This window comes from Rhincodon typus, chromosome 6 (genome assembly GCF_021869965.1).
Source record: "Rhincodon typus isolate 14 chromosome 6, sRhiTyp1.1, whole genome shotgun sequence".
NCBI classification, from domain to species: domain Eukaryota; kingdom Metazoa; phylum Chordata; class Chondrichthyes; order Orectolobiformes; family Rhincodontidae; genus Rhincodon; species Rhincodon typus.
The window spans coordinates 43,624,480-43,639,424 of record NC_063337.1 but is presented as its reverse complement, the minus strand read 5'-3'; the positions used below and the strand labels follow the sequence as shown (position 1 = coordinate 43,639,424).

At 40.9% G+C, this 14,945-nt stretch overlaps 1 protein-coding gene across 2 annotated transcripts in view; it reads right to left on the bottom strand.

The window, feature by feature from the left end:
- pdgfd (platelet derived growth factor d) overlaps window positions 1-14,945 on the bottom strand; it is a 172,651-nt gene that overhangs the window by 152,031 nt on the left and 5,675 nt on the right. The gene's annotated exons all lie outside the window — the stretch shown is intronic.

The following is a 14,945-nucleotide window of genomic DNA, read 5'->3' as shown; positions in this document are numbered from 1 at the left end:
TTTCCAGACTATTCTAATCTCCACAGGGAAGAGCCAGGGATAGCAGTTTTAAAATGTCCCTGTCAACGGCTAGAAAAAGGCAAGACTTACTGCCCATATTTGGTAACAAGTATTCTGTGTTGGAAGCAGCCATGCGTGAGTTGCATAGGAGCAGGATCAGACATGATTATGATGATTGATAGGCCAAATGTTTGCTGACTGTCCGGACCTGAAAATCCACAAGCTCTCATCCCAGCAGAAATGCTAAAGTGAAGTGTCATTGGATTAGTAATCCAGCAACTCAAGCTAATTCTCGAGGGACATTGGTTTGAACCCCACCACATCAGATAATGAAATTTAAATGAATAAATCTGGATTTAAAACTAGTCTGACGGTGACCATGAAACCATTTTGATTGTCATAAACATCTTGTTCAGTAATGCCCTTCAGTGAGCGAAAATCTAGCCTACATGTGATTTCAAATCCACAGCAAAGTGTTTGACTCTTAAATGCTCTCTGAAATGGCCAACCAAGTCATTCTATTGTTTCTGACTGCTACCAAGTCTGATAAAAGGAATGAAACTGGATGGACCACTCAACAACGACCAAGGCATTGGAAATAACCCTGATGACCCTGCAAAGTCCTCCTTCCTAAAATCTGGTACCTTGGGAAAGCTCATGAAGCAACAGCTTGACATAGTCATTCTAGAGGAATCATTCCTTACAGCCAATATCCAGACACCACTATGCCTGACTGACATTGGAATCCTCAACACTGACTTTGAACCCCATGAAGTATCATGGCATCAGGTCAAACTGCAAAGACATCTCCTGCTGATTACGACTTAACCCAAGCCTCCCCTCCCCAACCCTCAGCTGATGAATCAGTGCTCCTCCATCTTGAACATCACTTGAGGAAGCACTGAGGGTACTGAATATTCACTGGGTAGGGAGCTTCAATGTGCATTGCTAAGAGTGGCTTGGTAGCACCACTACTGAGGGAGATATCTGAGCCCTAAAGAACTTAATGATAGACTGTGACTGTGGCAAGAAGTGAGGAAAAAGCATTCTAGACCTCATAACTGCCACAATTATTGTGGTGAATGGGATAGATTTCAAACAGATCTAACAAATTAAGACTGGAGATCAATATGATACTGTAGGCAATCAGCAGTAGCAGAGTCGTATTCAAATACAATCTAGAGCTTCAGGGCACGCAACTCCCCTACTCTACACTCTTGCTATCAAACCATGGGATCAATGTTTCTTCAGTGAAGAATGCAGAAGGGTATGTCAGGAGTAGCACCAACACCAAAAAAAAGGAAGAATCATCCTGGTAAACCTTACACCACAGAATTACTATGATACCAAACAGTGTAAATTAGAGATCTAAGCTCAGCAATCATGTCGTAATCAATCATGAATAATGGAAGACAATTAAACAACTTACTGGAGGAGGTATGCCCATTCCCAATGATGGGGAGCCTAGCACATTGGTGCAAAAGACAAATCTCCAGCATTTGCTAGCATCTTCAGTCATAAATGCTGAATGGATTATTTAACTCCATCTCTTCTTGATGTCTCCAATGTCATAGGTGCCTGCCTTCAACTTGGTTCACTCCCAGTGATATCAAGAAATGACTGAAGGCACTGGATACTACAAAGGCTACGGGCCCTGACAACATTAAAAGACAAAGAAGTTATATCTCATGTATAGAGAACATTTGTTGGACCAACTATTTGGGGTACTGTGTACAGATCTGTCTCTATATTATAGGAAAGATACGCAGGAATTGGAAAAGGTGAAATGATATTCCTAACTATGATGAAAGGACCAAAAGGATATTCTCACCAGGAAATGCTGATCAAGCAGGGGTTTGATTCTGTAGAAAAAAGGTTGAGAAGTTGATGGAGCTCTTTAAGAAAATTAAAAGTATGGCACAGCAAATATAGGTGAAATATTTACACTTGTCAAGGAGTCCAAATTAGAGGCCATAACTATAAGATAGCCCCGAGCAATTCTAAGAGGGAATTGTTACCCAATAGAAGATGGAATGTGGTGCCACAAGAAGTAGTTGAGACAGCTAGTTTAGAGCAAAAACTAGATATGTGCATGAGGGAAGAAAGTAATAGAATGATAGGCTGATAGAGTTTGGTAAGATGGACTGGATAATGTACTGAAAATACATAGGACTGTAGGACGAATCTACCTCAAAGTCCCCAGAATGGCCAGGACAATTCACTCACTTGAGCAACCAGAGAGAAAGCCCACTTGCAATTTGACTGGAAAGACATGGTGAAGAGCTGCCCCACTAATCAGGGGCTGATACTTTCCATGCTTTCTGTGGGGACTAAGAGCTAGGGGCTGTGTGTCAGGAGTGGTCGGAGCTGGCGGCCAAGGTCTGGGAAGTCGCAGCCAATTTCTGAGGCTGGCAGGGGGATCTCAGGCTGGCAGTTATTTCATTTAGTTAATTATGCTGCATGCCTGGTGGTTCAGGGGGGTGGGGAGAAGAAGGTTGGGGTGGAGAAGAGATTGGGAGGTTGCAAGAGTAGCTCTTGAGAAAGGCTCAAGGGAAACCCTTGGATGAGAAACACATATTGTTAGGCCAAATAGCCTAACTCTGTACTGCAGGCTCATTATTACTCATATATAACTGGTGCCATAAGTAGTTTTCAATTTCTATTCTCACAATATATCTATTTCCAATTTCTTTTTCCTCACTCAATACTGCAAAACATGATTTTCCCTCCCATATCAAATTTTTGCTAAGCAAGGGTATCAAGAGACCTAAGGCAGGCCAATGGAGTTAGGCCACAGATCTTTCATGATCTAAATGAATGGCGAAGGAGGCTTGAAAGGCTGAATGGCCTACACTGGTTCCTATGTTCCATTCCGTGTTCATCTTACTTGAAACTCCTGTTTCAAATCTACACTTGCAAAATGGCCTTAAATCAGAAATCACATCATAAACCACAGTGTATTGTCGCTTCTTGCCCTCTGCACTCTTTGACATAGTTTACTTCACCACCTACCTTCAACACTTATCCTTTGTAGTCCAGTTTGCTGGGTCTACACTTTCTTTGTTCCACTCCAGCCTCAATGCTTCTCTTCCTGTCTTTGCAGGTCATCATCAAAATTTTATCAAGCTCTATTGTTGAATTTTGCCCCCCTCCAAGATGGGCCGTTGCCCTTTGATAATGAAATCTCATACAAAGTCAGCTTCTGCAAGTATGTTCACAGTATCCAACTCTTTCACCATCGTTTCTTTGGATTCCTTCTTTGCTTTTGTGTTGTCATGTTACTAGTTCAAAACCATTCATAGATCTGTCATAATTTCTTCCAGTTACTTAAATACCAGTAAAATTGAATCGCTATAGTCCTATCACAAACACTGCATTTTCCACTGATTTTGCAGCTTCCCAATCATTCAAGTTGAACCAGAAAGTTTGGAACCTGATTTGATCTCAAGCACGGCTTCCAACCCCATATCCTTTCCATCTTAAATAACTCCCACCTCCCTGGCATTGTCCCCACCCCCATCTCACACAATCTGCTGGCAAAACCCTCATCCATTTTTATTCAGCTTTGACTTTCACTATTCCAACACATTTTGGTTGATCTTTCAACCACCACCTTCCAAGACTTCAGTTTGTGGAGTATCCTCTAGTTTATTGGTAGCACTGTCACCAAGTTGTGAACATCGTGTTCACACTCCACTCCAGAAACTTGAACATGTAATTTATACTAAAACATACCATAATTCAGTGCAGTGAAAGAAGATACTACTTTCAGCAGAAATATGAAACAGTTTTTATTTGCTCTCTCAAGCTTATAAAATTCAATATAAATTTAAGCTATGGTTGTTCTTTGCACGTGACTGAAATAAAACATTCAAGGGCATAAACCAAAGATGCCACCTCAGATAATACCTGCATTTACTAATATTTTTAATACAGCTGATAATGGAGAGTAGGAGCAGCACCTACTTACAAAAGTTGATGGCGCAGAAGAGACTCATTGGATAGGTTCACAGAGTTTTGCTTTTGTACCTGCTGTGGTTTAACTCAGTATGAAGGGAACAATTTTTATTTCTGTTTAAGTTTCAGATGTTCCTCAGTAGTCTATGTGTTGCCCTTACATTTTCCAGTCATCTGTTCACCAAAGTGAACATTTCACTGACATTGAAGTGCCAATTAATCATCCAGCCTACATGTATTTAATTATCATGCACAGTAACTTTTGATATGGTCATATTTTACAGAATTGAGAATCAACTCACAACTGCTGCATTGAAGCAAATATCAAACTGAAACAGATAGCTTCAGTGCAATAGCAGCATAATACATCAGTTGCTGCAGTGCTTCAATCTACAAAAAATTACTGAAGAACTGCTTGTGAGATTGATATATCTTACTGAGACATTTCATCAACAATTTGTTGCCACTGATTTTCTCTTCAACATGAATACATATATTCAGGAATTTATAATGCTCCACCTATGGTGACGTTATTTGATTTACTACAAATTGCATACTGTGCAACATGCTCACATAAGTTGTGTATTAAAATTTGTCGAAGCACATCCTGCAGTGGTTTGGCAGGCATTTTCAGCACATGGCAACAATCTGTAATCTCAAAATGAGTTGGAGCTCTGCCGAAACAGGCACGTGTTTGGTGTCACTGCAACGTGGTGAGGGTAAGTGATCCATTTTGCAACACTGGGTCATGTTTGTGTTTCTAATTTCCTGATTCATAGTGTTCTCAGAACTTATTTTTCAACATGTTTGTGAACAACAGTAGGAAATGCAATTCGGTGATAATAATTGGATTAGCAAAGCACGATTCAAGGTGGTCCCATTTCATAAAGCAATGACAAAGCAGACAAAGCAAACAGTTTTGAAAGGAGCTAATATTTGTGAAGAATGTTTGCTAGCTATTGCCACCAGCTTGATCCTGGTGAAATATGCATTTAATATATAGAATTATTTGATAATTCAAAGTCTTCCATTCAGTTCTCGGGTCATTTGGCCATATCTGTATGTGCACTGTAGAACCTGACTTAATTTCTGGGATCAATTCATTTATATAGAAAGGGTGAATGTCTGATAAAGATTCACCAGTTTTGGACCTAAATGGTACGAGACCTTGTGCTGCTGCAGAATTTGCACTTTTGCAATTGCTTTAACCTGAAATTTATAGAGGAGAAGGAATAAGAAAGTCAAAATATCTGTAGGACATAATTATGCAAACTTTCAACAGAGAACTGAAGTATTTGTTTCAGGAGGCTCGAAGGAAGAGAGAGAGCTTAAAAACTTGTTTGAACAAATACCAGGAAAGTTCAATTCTGTTTAAATATTCCTTTGGAAACTTTTGAGGTCAAAAATGTTTCCATTCAGTGCCAATGGGTTTAGTGAGTCTTTCAATTAAGATTCTCACTTGGGCTCCATCAGGAAAGTTGAGATTCACAAGATCCTTTGAGTGGGAGAGAGAAATGGAAACAGAAGCAGAAGCTGTTCAAACATACCAAAAGAATCAGGCAGAAAATGTTTAAGAAACCATTTCAAACCAGCAGCTTGCAGTATGTAATGTATATGAAACTGCATTTAAATTAATTATTTAATTAGTTAGTTGTGGTGCTCCGCAAGACCTTCTGAAGAGACATGAAAAGGCATTACATTAATATCAAGTGTGTTCTTTCACTTCTTTCTCTTTCTGTCTAATTCCATTTAAAAAGTGTAAATGGATATCAGGGGCAGACTTTTTTAACCTGAGGTTGGAATTGGCAGGCTGGGCATTTTCATATCTTGAAAAAGTGGATGACATGGATGGGCCTTGTCACTATATTTGGAGGTGGACCAATACCAATGTAGGCAGGATTAAAGTTCCTTCATTTCTAGAGACAGCACACAGGTTTTCAGATTAGTATAAAGCAATGTTAATTCTCACTCAATTAATCCTTATCTTTTACCCCAATTTAATATTTGCTAAATCACCTTAACTCCTCCAAACAGCTCATCCAGTATCCACTTTATAAACAGAATTCTCAAACCCTGGAACAACAATTAGAAGTCATTGAACAGCTCATGAGCCTTCCAAAATAAACTAAGATCACTTAAATAGGCATTTAAAAACTATCCTCTTCGTAAGTTTGTAAATTTTTCAAACTAACTAACATCATTCAAGTAGGCACTTGAAAACCATTTGTTCTGGCAACATCAGCTGAGAAAGTAACAGAATTAATACTGAATTGAAAGATGGTTTTACTGGACTTGAAATGTTAACTCTGTTCCTATTTCCTCAGTTGTTGCTAGACTTGCTAAGCTTCTCCACTATTCTGTGTTTGTTTCAGATTTCCTGCATCCACAGTATTTTGGTTTGACTTGAAAACCACTGTCCTCTTCAGAATCTGAAAATTTTGCTGATATCATAAGCTTACATTGCTAGAACAACCAAAAGCAAATTCTACAGTTTCAGAACAAAATCTGTCAGTACTTTGGAAGGCAGCCATGCCATCACACTCCTAATCCCTAGTTTAACTGAGTAAACAAACTTATGTTTGCTAAGGCAACCAAAAGATCATACAGCTGTTACAGCTCTAAACAGCTCAACAAATGGCTGAGCTGTTCTGCAACAATGGAATGAAAACACATACATCTGTCAAAATTTTAAAACAAGCAAACCATTTTTCCAAGAATAAATAACAGCAATGGAGAAAGTTGAAAGAAATAATTCTGGACCACACTGGACTAGCCTTTCAATATCGTACAATGCAAAATAGTGGTTTATTCATTGGATAATAAATTCTCGTGCACCTGAAGACCTTTCTATTCTTTCCAAACTGTTCTTTCATTTGACAGCTGTCAGCAGTAACAAAGCTGGACATTAACCTTTCCAATCAGTGCACTGTCATCACTTACTTTAGCTAACACAATATAACTCAAGCTACAGCACTTAAGGGTGGACTGGATGCAAGATTACATCATTTTTATTCACTTCTTATCCTGAGTGGTGCTGACAACGTCCACATCACAGCATATGGGACCTCCACCTTACTGTTTTTCCTGTGCCAGTGAAAATGGCTGCCATGGGAGCGAGGGTTGGACTTCTGGCCTCATGCCCAGCTGTCATTACCATTTCCTGCTCGACCCTGTTCAGTTCCACTTTTATCCTCAATATCCAGTCCCATGTGTTTGAATCAAGTCCAATACCAAGCCTGAAAATTTCTTGTATCCTCTGTTTATAGTTTTCATCTTCTCCTAATCTATAATTTAAGCAGATGAAAGAACAACAATGCCTCTTAACTGCTCTATTTGCTGAGTCAACACATTTAATCTAACTTTGAATCAATTTTGGCACATTGTTATCCTAAACGTCATTGCGTTCCAAGCATTTCTAAAACAAGGAAAGAAAAGCTTCAGTGAAGTTTGCTTAACATGTTCAAGTGAAATTAAAGTAGGTCAGATAAACATCTAAATTCCAAATTCTAACCTGTTTTTCTCTTTTAAATGCTGAACAACCTGTTGTTCATTGCCAAAATTCAGCTTTCCTTTTACCTCAATTAAAATATCCTGAGGCATGCTAACCCACAGGCTTCTGAAATCCTGTGCATTCTAGCAAATAGTCTGCGTCAAACTTTCCAGTTATTCTTTCAAAAAGGAACAAAATGCCTTTTGCTGTACCATATTGAAATACATGGGTGTAATAACTATATTTCTATTTTCTTAAATATGCCTGAAATTATGTCAAACAGGGTGTGGTCCATTTGAAAGCTATCAACAGCTGTCACAGTTGCATCCACAATTGTATCCTTATATATCAAATACCGTATTTTTCGTTATGATTCATTGAAAGTTGAGTGAGATTGGTTGGAAACAGCAGAGGAATTCCGGTGGAGAAGTCTGTCACTGTTTCAGGTATTTCCCCTCCTTCCACCAGACTCTATACTGTTTATGCCTTGCCCCCAGTCTCATGTTAATGTTCCTGTAGATGCAAGGAACAGATGCAGATCCATTTCAATTTTGTCAGGCCCCCTTGACAACAGGTCATTTGGGAGTCCAGCTTTGGAGTCAACCCTGTGAAAATATAGCCTGAAACTAGAGTGTTTAGATATTAATAACTGTTCCTCTGTAGCACTAAATGCAGAGAGGATAGATCTGCATTTTGACATAATACTGATGTTGCAGGGCACCTGCACATTGATTTCAGTGGGTACTTTAAAATAATCGCGCAATTGTGATTTCCAGTACATAATGGGTGGCCATTTTGCAATGCCAGTTCTAAACCCAGGAAGCAAGAAGAAAATCTGCTGAAGAGTGGCAAAAACAAGGGCTGAATTCCATCAGAAATCAGCTGTGTGAATTTGGGAGAATTTCACAAAGGGTTTCTCTCCATTGGCCTCATTGGGTTTTTCTCACACTACTTTCCCAATCTCGTTTCATTAAGTAAGCACCATACTCCTATGGCACCTCCACATGTTTTATTCTCCCACTCACCACTGAAAGAAGTACCGACCACTGCGGAACTTCACGGCCTGGCACTGGTGCCATTTTAACACCCAGTCAGGTGTTGCCCGTCCACAGTTGCCCTGCTTGGTCTCTGTCTATTGCCCCAAACACATCGGGCATGGGGATATTGACACCCAATTTTGGTGACTATGATGTGGAAGGGGCTATGAGTGGCTGCTGCCTATGGGGGGTGCGCAACCTGAGATTTTGGTGTGTAGTGTACATGATCAAGTCCTGGAAGACAAAGCAGTGAGCTGGAGTCTCCAGGTTACTGTTTTGACTTTCACACCAGGAATTGTCATGGTCTGGTTTCTATGTGGGGTACTGGGGAAATGGGAAACTGCATAAAAATGAGGCAAGGTAACATAGTAATGAGGATGTTAATGCATGTACATAGGCCTGTCACCACTGACGAGAGAGGGTCTTGTCTTGCCATTCATCACTTGGTTGGAAATGGGACATTTTGCTCTTGATATCAGGAATTTCCTTGCTGCCCATTTCACACAATTCTCCCAACTTTCATGCCAATGTCCACCTCATTCAGTGGCTGGGAAGATTTTTGCCCCAAGTGTTATCTTCAGGTTAAGCGAGGTCAGAAAGTTGAAGAATTGGGCCAAGGATGTCAAAATAATTCAGACCCCAAAGTAACGTCATCAAAAAAGTGTTCATTGTATGATTCTTGCCTTTTATATCATTTACAATTTAAAACAAAACTAAATTAGCAGCAATTTGGTAAGCTGAGAAGAAGAACTTAATGAAGCATAGATGTTTTTCATAATGCTACCCAAATATTGGGAAGTGAAAACGAGGCTATCGTTATGATGATGGGAGAATGTGAGCACACTGACATATCTGTATAGGCAATGTCCATTTTAAATATGTACTCAGGAAATTATATTGAAAAGAGATGACAGACAAATCCAACAAATGTGATAAATGGAATTAAAGTTCTGGCATAGGATGCATGTTTAGATGTAAGGTTTTTGATGTATTATTAGTAGGATAAATTGTTGAAAGTTTTTGAGATTTGTAGCTCAGGTTGAGGATGAGGTTGTAGACTTGCTCGCTGAGCCGGTGGGTCTGGTTACAGACGTTTTGTCACTCTGTTAGGTAACACTGTCAGTGCGCCGCCAGCGAAGCTTTGGTGTTCTGACCCACTTGTTATTTATATGCCTCGGTTTGCTGGGGTGGTTGGTATCACTTCCAGTTCTGTTTTTCAGTGGTTGGTATATCAGGTCGAGTTCAATGTGTTTGTTGATGGAGTTCTGGTTAGAATGCCAGGCCTCCAGGAATTCCCTGGCATGTTTCTGGTTGGCTTGTGCTATTATGGATGTGGTGTCCCAGTTGAATTTATGTCCTTCTTTGTCCATGTATATTGAGGACAGTGAGAATTGGTCGTGTCTCTTGGTGGCTAATTGGTGTTAGTGTATCCTTATTGTCAGTTTTCTTCCAGTTTGGCCTATGTATTGTTTCTCACAGTCATTGCATGGTATTTTGTATATTACGTTGTGGGAATGGGATCCTTTACGTTAGGCAGTAGCTGTTATAGGGTGGTTGTTGGTTTGTGGGCTACCCTGATACCTAGGGGTCTGAGTAGTCTTGTGGTCATCTCTGATATGTCTCTGATATATGGTAGATTGATTAGCGAGTCTGGCCATGTTGTGTCTTGTTGTGGTCTGTTTTGGAGGTAACGGCAGATTGTACTTTCTGAGTATCCATTCCTTTTTAAAATCTCCATATAAGTGCTCCTGTTCTGCTTTGCACAATTTCAGGTTGCTGCAGTGTGTTGTGGCCTGTTTGAATAATGTCCTGATGCAGCTCCGGTTATGGGTGTTGGGGTGGTTGCTGGTGTAATTGAGTATCTGGTCTTAATCAAAGCTGCAGCAGGGCATTATTCAAATGGGTCACAACACACTGTTTCACCGGAGGCACACTGACGATGTTACCTAGCAGAGTGACGAAACATCTGCAATCAAACACACCGGCTCGGCAAGCAAATCTACAACCTCAGATAAATTGTCGACTAATTCTTGCAGGGTTAGTGAATACAATATTTTATTTGAAAGGTAAAATCCTAAATCCAGCATTCAGTCAGAATTATTTTTCTGTTTATTTGTGGGATGTGGGTGTCACTGGCTGACCAGCATCACTTGCCTGTCCCTAGTTGCCCTTGAGAAGGTGATGGTGAGCTGCCTTCTTGAATTGCTGCAGTCCTCCTGCTGTGGGTTGACCCACAATGCTATAAGGGAGGGAACTCCAGGATTTTGACCGAGCAACAGTGAAGGAACAGCGATGTGTTTCCAAGTCAGGATGGTGAGTGGCTTGGAGGGGAATTTGGAGGTGGTGCTGTTCCCATATGTCTGCTGTCCCTGTCCTTCTAGATGGAAGCGGTCGTGGGTTTGGAAGGTGCTGTCACTCTCACCTCACCTCTGGAATTCTGCTCTTTTGTCCATGTTTGAACCAAGGCTGTAATGAGATCAGGAGCTGAGTGGCCCTGGCGGAACCCAAACTGGGCGTCGCTGAGCAAGTGCTCCTAGTTAGCACTGTTGATGACACCTTCCATCACTTTACTGATGATCGAGAGGAGACTGATGGGGCGGTAGTTGGCCGGGTTAGATTTGTCCTGCTTTTTGTGTACAGGACATACTTGGGCAATTTTCAACATTGTCGGGTAGATAACAGGGTTTTAACTGTACAGGAACAACTTAGCTAGGGGAGCCGCAAATTCTGGAGCACAAGTCTTCAGTACTATTGCCAGAATGTTGTCAGGGCTCGTAGCCTTTGCAGTATCCAATGTCTCCAACCATTTCTTGATATCACATGGAGTGAATCGAATTGATTGAAGACTGGTATCTGTAATACTGGGGACCACTCAAGGAGGCCAAGATGGATAATCCACCTAGCACTTCTGGCTGAAGATTGCTGCGAATGCTTCAGCATTATCTTTTGCACTGATGTGCTGGGCTCTTCTGTCAATGAAGATGGGGATATTTGTGGAGCCTCCTCCTCCAGTGAGTTGTTTAATCATCCAGCACCTTTAGTGACTGGATGTGACAGGACTGCACAGTTTAGATCTGATCTGTTGGTTGTGGGATCACTTAGCTCTGTCTATCACTTGTGTTTTCACTGTTTGACATGCAAGTAGTCCTGTTTGGTGGCTTCACCAGGTTGGTACTTCATCTTCAGGTATGCATGGTGCTGCTCCTGCCATGCCCTCCTGCACTCTCCATTGAACCAGGGTTGATCCCCTGGTTTGATGGTAATGGTTGAGTGGGGGATATGCCAGGCCATGAGATTACAGTTTGTGCTGGAGTACAATTCTGCTGCTGTTGATGGCCCACAGTGCCTCAGGGATGCCCAGTCTTTAGTTGCTAGATCTGTGCGAAGTCTGTCCTATTTAGCATGGTGATAGTGCCACACAACACGATGGAAGTAATTCTCAATGTGAAGGCGGGACTTCATCCCCACAAGGACTGTGAATGGTCACTCTTACTGATACTGTCATGGACAGATGCAATTGCAGCCGGCAGATTGGTAAGGATGAGGTCAAGTATGTTTTGTCTTCTTGTTGGTTCCCTCACAACTTTCCACAGACCCTGTCTAGCAGCAATGTCAGTAGTACTGCTGCCAAGCCACTCTTGATGGTGGACATTGAAGTCCCCCACCCAGAGTCCATTTTGTGCCCTTGCCATCCTCAGTGCTTCCTCTCAGTGTTGCTAGAAATGGAGGATTACTTATTCATCAGCTGAGGGAGGATGGTACATGGTAATCAGCAGGAGGTTTCTTTGCCCATGTTTAATCTGAAGCCATAAGACTTCAGGGAGTCCAGAGTCAATGTTCAGGACTCCCAGAGCAACACCCTCCCGACTGTATACCACTGTGCCACCCGCTCTGCTGGGTCTGGCCTGCCGGTGGAACAGGACATATCCAGGGATGGCAATGGTGGTGTGTGGGACATTGTCTGTAAGGTATGATTCTGTGAGTATGACTGTGTCAGGCTGTTGCTTAACTAGTCCGTGAGACAGCTCTCCCAATTTTGGCACCAGTCCCCAGATGTTAGTGAGGAGGACTTTGCAGGGTCGACAGGGCTGTTTCTGCTGTTGTCTTTTCTGGTGCCTAGGTCAATGGCCGGTGATCCGTCCGGTTTCATTTCTTTGAGAGTTTGTAGCGATTGGTACAACTGCATGGTTTGCTAGGCCATTTCAGAGGACAATTGAGAGTCAACCACATTGCTATGCGTCTGGAGTCACATATGGGTCAGACCAGATGAGGGTAGGAGATTTCCTTCCCTGAAGGACAACAGTGAACTGGATGGGTTTTTCTGACAACCGACAATGGCTTCATGGTGATCAGTAGATTCTTAATTCCAGACTTGTTTTATTTTATTTTTTTTTGAGTTATCGAATTCAAACTCCACCATCTGCCGTTTTGGGATTCTAACCTGGGTCCCCAGAACATTAGCTGGGTTTCTGGATTAATAGTCTAGTGATAATACCATTAGCCTATTGCTTACCCTCGATATTATAAATATTATAAGAACGTAATATGATAACGTAATATGAATAAATTTGAATACACTTTGCCTATCTTATTAAAATATATTAAGTAGAAAATATAAGTGTTCAAATTTATTTTGTATAAAAGATCTCTTTTACAACCACCACATAGCCTGAGAAAAATAACTTCATCAATTGCAAAGGAAAGTAAGACCTACCAAAATTGTTCAAACCTTCATCAGAGCTTTACCAAGCACTACGAGACAACTTAAGACATAAAGCTTCAGCTTTGTTTTGCTGTGAGAAGGGTTTTTTTTATTACTGCATGTTGACGTAAGAGTCTAAAGGTCATATCCAAGAGGGGACAACAATATAGATTTTCACAAACGCACAATGTGTGACAATAACAGACAAGACGTTATGGGACAAACATAAACAGTTTGCACAGTGGTGCTGGACTGGTTTCAGCTGCACTGTCTATCACTTGTTTAGGGAGAGCATCAACTGCCAGATGTCCAGCAGAATCTTCCATCAACTACCTCCAGACCAATGTTGGAAAATAATGCCAGCTGGCTCAACTTCAAGTTGACTCAAGTCTTTTCTAGTCCAAGTAAAGGATTCTCCACCCTGGTGAAAGAAAATCAGCTGCTTAACAACGTTTGGGTATCTGTTGTTAGGTCAAGGTAATTTCTGAACCTTCGTTTGAATCAACGCAACACTTCAAGATGATCTTCTGAGGGGCAACTCAGGACGTGCAAAAAATACTGGCCCAGCCAGCAAAGCCTATGTCCCACAAATGAATAAAAAAATTCCACCTTTCAGCTAGCATTTATTCCAAGTGGAAGGCTGGATTTCCTAAGTGACATTTTAGTCAGTGTTCCATTTTTAACAATTTACTCATAGGATGAGGGTGTCACTGGCTGGGGATGGTGAGCTGCCTTCTTTAATCACTGCAGTCCTATTGGTTTAGGTGACCCACAAAGCTATTAGGAAGGGAGTTTCAGGATTTTGAATTTTGAACCGGTGTCAATGAAGGAACAGTGATCTAATTCCATTTCAGGACAATCGTATCTCCTGCTCTTGTCCTTGTGGTTTTGCATTTGGAAGGTGTTGTCCAAAGATACACTGCTGCTACTGACCGATGGTGGAGACACAGGCTGAATGTTTGTGGTTGTCGTGCCAACCAAGTGGGCTGCTCTGCCATGGATGATGTAGGAGCTACACGCCATCCATGCAAGTAGGGAGTGTTTCATCACACTCCTGACTTGCACCTGGTAAATGGTGGACAGGTATTGGGGAATCAGGAGATGAGTCACTCATTGCAGGATTTCTTGCCTCAGACCTGCTATTGCAGTGATAGTAGTTATATAACTAGTCCAATTCAGTTTCTGGTTAATAGTAACCCCCAACGAAGTTGATTGATCACAGGATGGCCTGCATCCACTTCAGTGTAGCCAGCGTTTAATTGAATTGAACAGTATGCTTGCATACACTAACATAAAATAGATGTGTGTGTGTACATATGGTATATTGTATGTGACCAGTCAAGGACATAGAAAAGAACATTTATCGTGCTTATAGCTTTCTTAAAATCATACGTATACATATTTCTCATGGATAAATTATTTTGATGGTTTGTTATTTTACATTTGAATATATACTATTTGTATATTGAAAGTGATATGATTCAGTCTTGAAACTTTGATAGAATGTTATATTAATGTCAGGCTTACCCAAACTCCGGAATTTGCAGTGAAATAACAACAGCTGATTGTGGCTTTCTTGCTGTATTTATCTGACTTGCAATTTAAATAATTCATTTATGTTAGAATACGGGCATATTTAAATGGGTCAAGGGAATGTTTAATGCTACATGGCAACAGAAGAATTAGTAACAAAGTAATTTACAAGGCATGCTATTAAATTTAACATCTGAGGTCTCAAGTTTAAAAGTTTTCATTGCAA